We start from the raw sequence: 10721 nt of genomic DNA on the forward strand, positions 1-10721 counted from the left end.
TCTCTCTCTCTCTCTCTCTCTCTCTCTCTCTCTCTCTCTCTCTCTCTGACTCTCTGTCTCTGTCTCTGTCTCTCTCTCTCAGTCTCTCTCCATGAACTGTTTGCATCAGATATGCGCTCTCAATGACTCCTGCACATGCTTGCCTGCTGCCATGCTCCCTGACATGATGGTCATGGACAAACCTTCTGAAAGTATAAGCAAACCCCCAATTAAATGCTTTTATAAGTTGCCTTGTTTATGGTGTCTTGTTACAGCAATAGAACAGTAGCTAAGACACCTTGTACAACTCCTAACATTTTCTATAAGAAGCAAACCCTCATTCCTGTCTGATACTGTGCATGTACATAAGTAGCAAAGGCCTTTCTTAGGGACACACAGACATCAGACACAGGACAGCAGACAGAGGCAGTTGGAAGATACAGAGAGAGAAGTAGATAGTTTAAATGGGGCTTGCTCTCGGTTTAGTTGACTCTGAAGGCAAGATGTGGTTTGTTTGTTTGTTTGTTTGTTCGTTTTCAGAGACTGGGTTTCTGTTTCTAACTAGCCCTGGCTGTCCTGGACTTGCTTTGTAGATCAGGCTGGCCTTAAACTCACAAAGATCCACCTGCCTCTGCCTCCCAAATGGTGGGATTAAAGGCATGTGCCACCATGACCAACTGGTGCTCCCATGGGGCTTCATACTGAGACCTTGTCTTAAGGCAATGTCAGAGGTCAGGGGAGTAACAGATGAAGTTGCTGAAGTGTCTCTCCATGTTGGTCATTTCTTTACTGGATTTTTGTCTCTGTATATTCTGTGGCTTTGCCAATGCATCAGTAAGGTCAAAAAATGCTGATTGGTGGGGAAAGGGAGCCTGGGGTGGAAAATTGAATTGATAGGAAAACAAAAGACTGGAGTTTGGCAGGTGCGAGCTGAGCTGTCTGCTGAGCTTCAGAAAGCTGTCAGCTTCCACCCATGATTTGTCTTCAAGTCTGTGTTCCCTCAGAATCTCTCTCCAAGCAGAGGCTGGTCCTTGGCAACCAACAGTCTATCAGGTCTTCTTTATAGATAGAATTAATCAGAAGGAAGGTTCTCTGATCAGGTTTATGTACGTCCTTAGTGTGTCTTTCTGATATGCCAATCAGGAGAAATGGCAGGGGGAGAGGTTTGATTAGCTCTGTAATGGTAAAGCTGGAGTTGCCCCCCCCCCAAGAATTGGAGCCAATCAGAGGTCAGAAAAGGGCAGGTTGTTTGTTCCTTTCTCCCTGTGACCTTTAGTGTCTGGAAATTGAAACCAGTGGGATGGCTATTCTTGGTTTTCAACTTGACTGCATCTGGAATTAACTAAAACCTGAAAAGGAGGAGCACACCTGTGCCATGGACCACCCCAGCCAGTATGAGGACCCCTGGGATGAGGGTTCTTGAAGGTTAAGTGGATAAGGATTCTGTGGTAACAAACAGAAACAAACACAGAGCCAGTTTGAATCTGAATGTATTCTGTAGCTCTCAAGCAAGGGCTTTTATACACAGAAAAAACAAATATTACAACTCTTAGAAGATGTATTCAGGGAAGCAATCACAAATACCATCAGCATCATTTGGCACAGTAGAGCACAGAAATCATCTATGCATATCAACTCTGAAAAGACGTATACAATAAATCACAAATCCAACAGGTAACATCATTATTATTTGCCACAATAGAAATCATTCCAGTGTTGCAAATCTGAAAGGATGTATTTAATGGGGCGGTCATCCAAGGCTGGTGGCAGATTTCCAAGAGCAGGTTCATAAATCTTTATGCTCAACTATCATTTAACATCTAGTGTCTGATTTTTTATATATTTAATGCATAAATTTAAACTATTTAAATTCTTTTTATTTAAGGCTTTCTTTACCATATACCAAACCCCACCTCTGATGACACACGTGTAGCCATATGAATTTTTATTGTTGGGAAAGTTTATATCTATCATAATACTATTATGTAATTTTATACATGATTTATAAAGTGAAGCATCAATGTCCCCAGAGGTAAGGTCGCGGTTAGTGACCCCATCTCAAGGGATGGTCTCTTAGGCAGCTTTCTCACCTGGGCGAGATCTTGGCCTAAGCTATCAGGAACAGGTCATAAATAAGAAAAGGAATAAAGGAAAATAAAACAGATAAATTGCCATGAGTATTACAGCTCAATATTTTGTTCCAGGCAAAAGTTCCACAACCAGTTCTAGGAGGTCTCCCTCTTTGAAGTTTTTGCCTAAGTCTGTGGAACATGTCACACAGATCCTCCTGGGATTGGTGTGGCACATCTGTGAGGGATTTTTTTTTTTTTAAATGGAAAGATCAATTTCTAATGTGAATCTTTGAGGTGGAAGTCCTACCTTTAATCCAGTGGTTGAGGCAGACAGAAACAACTGTAATCCAGATCTTTTGAGCAGGAAAAGCCACTTCTAGTCTGGGCCATGCTTTTTACTGGAAGCCTGCAAAGGCCATGGAAGACGGAAGTGTTTGTTCTTTGCCTGCTTGCTCTCATCTTGCCAGCAAGTTCCTTCTTTCTCTGGCATTTCAGGCTTAGAGTCACTTCACCATGATGGTCTCCATGGGGCTTCCTTTCCCACCCTTGGGATGGGCAGGCCTCTACTTCAGCCACCAGGTAAAACTATTCCCCAGACATTGCACTTCCTACCCTCTGCTCCCCACCTGAAACTGTGCATGTCCTTAGGTCTGGCTCTCCCCAAAGTGGCTATAGGACTCCAACCCTCCTCCCAAGAACTTCTGGCCTCAGAAACCCATACCCATGCTCCCATGCTTACAGACTGATGAACCAATCAGAGCAGTGTCAGGGAAGCCTGTTGCCTGAAGTCAGCTCAAGCTCTTCAGTGATGTATTCAGTACACTCATGGGTTTAGGCCTCATTTCCATACACGTCCAGTTATAGGAAGGCTAGACCCAGCGTCCACAGGCTCCACTCCCAACAGACATGCCCATCTGGACATTGACCAGCCACCAAGAAGAAACTCAGAGCTTCAGAAATCCCTTCACCAAGACACCTACCAACCACAAAACTGACAATTCGAGTGACATGTCATCCCAGGAAATCCCTGAGGCCATCTGCCTGAACTCTGTCAGCTCATTCTCTTTTGGCTTCCTCAGCTGTCTCTATCTACCTTGAAGGCCCAACAGTTCAACCTCTAGCTCTGCAAAGTCTCTGAACTGCTCTTTCAGGGAAAAAGTTCATAGCCCAATAAAATGAAAGCCATATTCCAGCTTCGCCTGTGTTTCGGTATAGGTGTTTTTCTTGGTCGATAATGGTTTCAGTGGGGTTGTGTTTGCTTAGACCCTGTGAAAGTCAGATTGCAATAATGGTAACAGGTTTTTGGAAGTAAAGGACACACACACTCTTCAAAAAATGCATATCTTTGATTTCCTAACCCTATATTCTTTATCAAGCGTACATAATAACACATACATCACAATTCACACTAAGGTGCTAGTACACTTAGGAAACTGAATGCATGTGTGCTCTACACAGCTTCCCTTCCAAGCAGAGGTGCTGGGTCACTGGGGTCCCAGAGAAGGAAAGGACAACAGAAACCTTGACCCGGTGTGGTATTGCTTGCCTTTAATACCAGCACTTGGCAGGCAGAGGCAGGGTGGATCTGTGAGTGTGACAACAGCCACAGCTACATAGCCAGTTCTAGGACAGCCAGGGCTACATAAGAGAGAGACCCTGTCTGAACAACAAATTTTTGAAACTAAAAAGAAAACAGAAACCTCAGCCACAGTGATTCCATCTCTGTAATCTCAGAATTCAGAAGGTGTGAGCAGAAGGATGGAGATCTCAAGGCCAGCCTGGGCTACATAAATGAGAGCTTGTCTCTAACAGAAGATACAAAAACATCAGCAAGAAAACAGGAACCCCTTCCATAGTGTGAGCCTCCAACACGCTGACTTGTAAGAGAAGAAGGGGAAGATTTTTAAGAATAACAGTGGATTTCAGAGGGCTAGGGAGTGAGGAAATGTAACTGGCCCAGCATGAATGAAGTTTGGGGATCGGTCCCCAGCACTGCATACACTGGGTGAGGTTGGCTTACTGAAATCCTTCACTCAGGAAGTGGAGTCAGGAAGATCAATTCAAGGTCATCCCTAACTACAAATCAAGTTGGAGGCCAACCTGGGCTACATAAGACCAAGACCTTGTCTCAACACAAACACACACACACACACACACACACACACACACACACACACAATCATTTAGGTACTATGAAGAATGAAGCACACAGAAATGGGAAACTGTAAAGGAGATTAAACAACTTGACTCAGCTAAGGAGCTTGGACAAGAAAACAGCTCAGCTGTGATTTGAACAGTAGGTGGGCAACACTGCCACCTGGTGGTAGGTACCAGCAATTTCATCTTTTTTAACTTCCTGTGTGTTAGGCAGTGTGTACATGCCTCTTCAGGCCTACCTAATATATGTGTGTGCCTGTCTCTCTGTGCCTACCTACTGAATGTGAGTCCCTGCCTGCGAGAGTCTGGAGGTAAGAGGTCATAGTTAGGTATCTGCCTCTATTGCAGGATGCCTGAGGTTTTTGACTCTCTCTGAACCTGGAGCTTGTCATTTGGACAAGACTGGCCAAGTGAGCTCCCAGGATCCACTTACCTCTGTCCCCTAGTGCTGAGATCTCAGACAGACCACAAACCCTTGTTTTGTTTTGTTTTGTTTTGTTTTGTTTTGTTTTGTTTTGTTTTGTTTTGTTTTGTTTTGTTTTGTTTTTACAGGGGTTTGTGGATCCAAATTTACTCTTGTGCAGCCAGAGGATTTAAGACTAGCCTCAGCTACAAAGCAAGTGAAAGCCTAGCCTGGGTTACCCAGGACTTTCTCAAAAGAAAGAAACAAACAAGGGCTTAGGCCTGTGGCTCAGTGTGTAAAGTGTTTTCTGAGGTCAGATTCCCAGTACCCCCACACAAGCTGGTCTTGGGAAACCTGCCTGAAGCTTCAGCACTGTGGGGTCATAAACACACATACACACTGACAGACTCACAAACTTACATATACGTATAATTATGTTTAGCCAGGCAGTGGTGATGCATTCCTTTAATCCAAGTTCTGGGGAGGCAGAGGTGGATCTCTGTGAGATCAAGGCCAACCTGCTCTACAGAGTGAGTTCCAAGACAGTCAGGACAACATAGAGAAGTTCTGCTTGAAAAACCAAGCGAAACAAACAAAACCTTATCTTTAAAAAGAGACTGGATTCTGAGTCCTTTTTCTTCTACAGAGGATGCTAAGAGGGACTTCTGTCTCATTAAGCCATCTGTCTCTCCAGGGTCTTTTTATTTCATGTCTGTGACAGTATCTGATGGAATCTAGTTAACCTTGACTTGTTGTAGAGATGACAGTGATCTTGAACTCCTGATCCTCCTGACTCTACCTCCCTGGAACTAGGACTTCAAGTGAGTTTGAAGCTACTCTGGACTTATGAGATCCTCCCAGACACAAATAAAAATAAAATCTAGAGGCTGGGATGTAGCTCTGTGGGTAGAGGGCTTGCTGGCCTTTGACTGTCCTGCCTATGATCCCCAGCGCCACATGGCAGCAGAGGGAGGATCTGAAATTCATGACCATCCTCAGCTACACATCGAGTTGAAGGATAGCCTGAGCTATATGAGATCACTGGCCAGAGGTCCTGGGCATGGGAGGAGCAAATGTCATGACTGTGTGTGTGACCACAGGAATATCGGTGCCCTCAAATGGATCCAATGTAGGCCTGAGGCCTGCATTCCTCTTGCCTCAAATGTCCCTTTCTAAGCTTCAAGGTGCTCAGCAGGAACCTATAAATAAGCAAGGAAGTTTAAGTGAAAGCCAACTTTACACCAGTTCTCAAGGTGGAACTTGGAATTATCAAGCTGCCCAATAAAACAGCCTGGACTGAACTTCCATTATAGTAAGCATCCAATAGGAATAGAAAGCTCAGCCTTGGAGGCAGGTCCAGCCTCATTGCCATAATAATCTCTAGTGAGTTTCTTGGAGCTGAGAGCTTTTCTTGGGCCAGGTACCTGCTGGGAATTTTGGAGGGTGTCAGGAAGTAGGCAGGGGAGGAATACTGGTAAACAGGACATGCTAAAAGTGGATAGAGTGGTGTCCACAGGAGAAAAGGGTCCCTGCAGAGAAGCTATTCTAAGAGGACCAGAAAACAATTCCAAATGCTAGGAAGGCTGCTGGAGAGGTCAATCAGTAGTTAAGAGCCCCGCCTGCTTTTCCAAAGGTTCTACTCCCAACCTTCCCACAGCAGTTCACACATATCAGTACCCCAGAGAGGTGCACAGACACTCGTGAAGACGAACACCCATCACATACAATAAGATTTAATGCTTTCTTTTTTAGAATTATTATTCATATATATATATATATATATATACACACACACACATATGTGTGTGTGTGTGTGTGTGTGTGTGTGTACACTGTTGCTGTCTTCAGACACACCAGAAGAGGGCATTGGATTCCATTACAGATGGTTGTGAGCCACCATGTGGTTGCTGGGAATTGAACTCAGGACCTGTGGAAGAGCGATCCGTGCTTAACTGCTGAGCCCTGTCTCTAGCCCCATTTAAAGCTTTTTAAAGTTTAGGGAAAATGTGTCATTCAGAGATGAGCAGTTGTTTATCAGGAGACATGAAAGAGGGTCCAGGCAGACATGGGGAACAGTTAGAGTTTATAGGGGTCTAAGAGAGGATTAAAGGAGTCTTGTGATTAGCAGGCTGAGGGATGTATGGGTGAACAACAAAGGAGTCACGGGGAGAAGTACAGGGACCTTCCAGAGAATGGTCACAGACATTGGAGGCCATGTGGCTGAGAGTTTTAGAAGTGAACGAAGAATTTCTACCGAAAGATTCACAAAAAGTGGTCTTGAGTCTTATTTGGTATTGTTTTCTGTTTCATGAATATGTGTGTGTGTGTGTGTGTGTGTGTGTGTGTGTGTGTTTGTGTGTGTGTTGGTGCATGTGTGTTTTGTCCCTGTGTGTGCTCCTATGAAGGCCAGGACCTGAAACTTACTGTTTCTAGACTGGCTGTGCACCAAGTTCCTGGGACTCATGCTGTCTCTAGCCTTACACTGCCAAGCTTACAGGTATGTGCCAACACACCTAGAGTTTTCTTGGGTACTGGGGATTTGAACTCAGGCCCTCATACTTGTGCAGTAGACTCTTTACCCTGAAACATTCTCTATACACTTGGGGAGTTGTTTGCTTGTTTGGTTTGGTTTGGATGAGGTTGTTGTTTGCTTGTTTGTTTTCAAGGAATGGGTAGTTCAACCTAGACTCCTACTAGCTATGCAGCTGAAACTGTCCCTACTCCTCCTGCCTGGTCCTTACCACCATGGCCAGATTTATTTACTTTATTTCCCTAGTTTAGGCTTTTGGCACATGGCCCCATTATGTATCTCAGGATTATTCAGAACTTACAATCCTCCTGCCTCTGCCCTCAGAGTGCTTGATGGACCAACATACCAGTAAAAATCGCTCCCTCCCTCTGTGCTTCCCTCCCTCTCCTTCCCCCCTCCTCCCTCCTACCCTCCGCCCCTCTCATCCTTTTCTGCTTCCCTTTCTGAGACACATTCTAACTGTGTAGCCCTGGCTGGATCCTAGTGGTGACCAGGCTGGGCTGGAACTCAAAGAGACCTACATGTCTCTGCCTCCTGAGGGTTAGGATGAGAGGCATGTGTCACCATGCCCAAAGAAACTCTTACTTATAGACTGTTTTATAGGGGCAAAAAGGAAGCTTTTGTTGGAGGTGCAGTGTTTGGGGATCAAGGTGTTGCAAGAGGCCATTGGACATTTTAGAGAGAAACTTCACCAGGGTCCGGGATTTTTGAGGCCATACAAGGGACAACAGGTCCCCTGAAGGCGTTATGAAGGAGGACACACAGACAGGGAGAGTCTGGGGACATAGGAGAAGGAGATATGATAGCGTGTGGAGGGTGGGAGGTCTGATGGACAGGGGGTTAGAGAGGATGATAAAGGCACTCAGTGCTGACGTTAGAGGAGCCAAGTAGAAAAGTGTGAGTGTGAAAAAGAAGAAGCACCAGGAGCTGGAGCGATGGCTCACTGTTAAGAGCCCTGACTACTCTTCCAGGGGAACCCAGTTCACTGGCTCTACATCAGTCAGCTCACCACCACCAGCTCCAGGCCATTCAGCGTCCCTTCTGAGTTTCTTGGGCACCTACACACACACAGACACACACACACACACACACACACACACACATGAAAATACGATTAATCTTCACCTGTTTTTTTTATGTATGAGTATTTTGCCTGCATGTGTGTCTGTGCACCATGTTCATGGGGGCCAGAAGATTGTGAGAGTCCATGTGAGGGCTGGGAATCAAACCAGGATCTTCTAGGAAAACAGCCAGTGGGCATGGCCACTCTGCCATCTCTTTGTAAGGACTACAGTTAACCTGTAACCCCCCCCTTGCTCAAGGTCACACAACCTCCTGGTAAGCCAGGTCTGCGGTTCATGTAAAATAACATCAGGTGTTTTCACTTCAGTAAACAAGGTTGGTTGTCCCAGCTGCACAGGATGTACTTGAATACACATAGGTGGACAGTACATAGACAGGAAGTACATCCGGATGCTTGCCTCCAATTGGATGGAGGCGGGAAGCACTGTTGTCTTATGGGGTGTGCCTTTAAGAACACCTAACAACCTAAGTCAGTGTCATTCTCTGGGAATTCCAGGTATAGACTTGGCCAATGTCCAACTTTCTGGGAAGTATTTAATAAAGCTTGCTTTAATTGGATAATCATTTGGTCTTTCTCCTTGAAATTTTCAGGTCTAACATGCTCCAGCCCCCAAAGCTTTTGTAAAAGAAAGAGGTAAGTATGGATAAATTCAAAGTCCAAATCCCATGCTCAGGCCTGAGGCACTCGCTGTCTGTCTCCAGGTGTCTGAACTAATGTCTGTCAAAAATGAAGAAGGGAAGAATGATCAAACTGTGGCTGCTGTCATCCAAGAGGACATCCCGGAGCACCGCCTTCTAACCATGCTGGCTCTCTGTTGTTTCCTTCCACTGGGCCACCTAGCCTTAATCTGCTTTATCAGGGTGACACTCTTTACAATCCCTCTTCACCCCCTCTCTCTGCCCTCCCTCCTCCTGCTTCCTGTAGATTCAGATCCACACCACATGTTGAGTGCTCTCAGCTTCCTACTTCACCCTCTATCTCAGAATCCTTACAAAAACCAAAAAGGATGTTTTAATTACGTGTATCATATATGTTTGTGCATGTCCAAAGGCACATGTGTCTTCAGAGTCCAGAAGGTGTCAGATTCCCCTGGAGTACAGGAGTTATAGGCAGCTGTGGGCCCCTAACATAGGTACTGGGACCTGAACTCAGAACTTCTGTCAAAGCAGTGTAGGCTCTTAACCACCAAGCCATCTCTCCAGCTCTTGTCTCAGAACCCACAAAACTAATCTTTTCCCCTCTCCCCTAAAATTCAGACAAGAAGTTTTAAAGAAAAGAATGAATACAAAAAGGCCAAAGCCTCCTCCAGATACACCCTCGGTTTTACCATAGGCTCCATTATTGGAGGATTCATCTTTTTTCTCTTCTTACTATTACGATTTTTCTTACTGTAACCTCTGTCACCGCTCATGGACTGACCATCAGATACATATAACACAACTGACCCAACCTGCAGCTTTGGATTTCCCTGGAAACCTTCTCTTTAATGTCTGGAGTGCCAAGCTGATTGAGCTCAGAAATAAAATGTGTAACAATGATAGCTTGCAGTTCCTAGAGCCTGTGTACTACTCTATCCGGCACTTCAGATGCCAATTGATGTCCTAAAACTAAATTCAATTTTGACTCTACCTACAACAGGTCTTCATGGACTCCAGTGGAGTCCCAGAATGGAGTCCAGAATGGTCTAAATGGAGACCCAGAGTGAAGGCAAGGATGAGCCCCTCCTGAGAAGGAGGGCATTTCCCCTGAGTCAGCTCACTGGCCCTGGGTCACTTTTGGGGGAGGGGGTGTTTGGTTGGAGTTTTTTTTGTTGTTTTGTTTGTTTGTTTGTTTGTTTTGTTTTGTTTTGTTTTGTTTGAGACAGAGTTTCTTCATATACCCTGGCTGTCCTGAAACTCAGTCTGTAGAAGAGGCTGGCCTCAAATTGACAGAGATCTACCTGCTTCTGCCTCCCCAGTGCTGAGATTTAAGGTGAGCACCACCATCACCTATCCTTGGGTCACTTTTGATTGGGTGATTTTCCTCATCAGTATGACCCACAGTTCCTAAAGTGTTTACATGGTGTCATGTCTCACTGATGCCAAAAAAATTTAACTTTTACCTTGTTAGAGTCTGCATGTTTTTTATTTTTATAAATATTCTTGGACATTTTGCTGGAGTACATTGCAACCTGATCCACCCAGATCTTCTCTCTACTTCTTTCCCATGAGCATCTGAGAATTATTTACTCAATGACTAGTCTTACTCAGGCCTCTGTTAACTCTCAAACCCCAGGACAAGTGGATGAGGGGCCTTATTTAACAGATCACAGCAGCCCTGCCCACCAGGTTCTCCCAGCACCCTTCATTCCCTACCCTTTACAGTGTATGGCTGGCATACTCTGCCCTCTACCCCAACTCTCCAGCCCAGGGGCTGGGCTGCCCTTCCCCCACAGGGTCCCCCTTATAGAATCCAGCCTCTTTGGTTACCCACCCCTTTTGTACCATTGGGCCTCCT

Source organism: Grammomys surdaster, unplaced genomic scaffold (genome assembly GCF_004785775.1).
Source record: "Grammomys surdaster isolate TR1022 unplaced genomic scaffold, NIH_TR_1.0 342, whole genome shotgun sequence".
Taxonomy (NCBI): Eukaryota; Metazoa; Chordata; class Mammalia; order Rodentia; family Muridae; genus Grammomys; species Grammomys surdaster.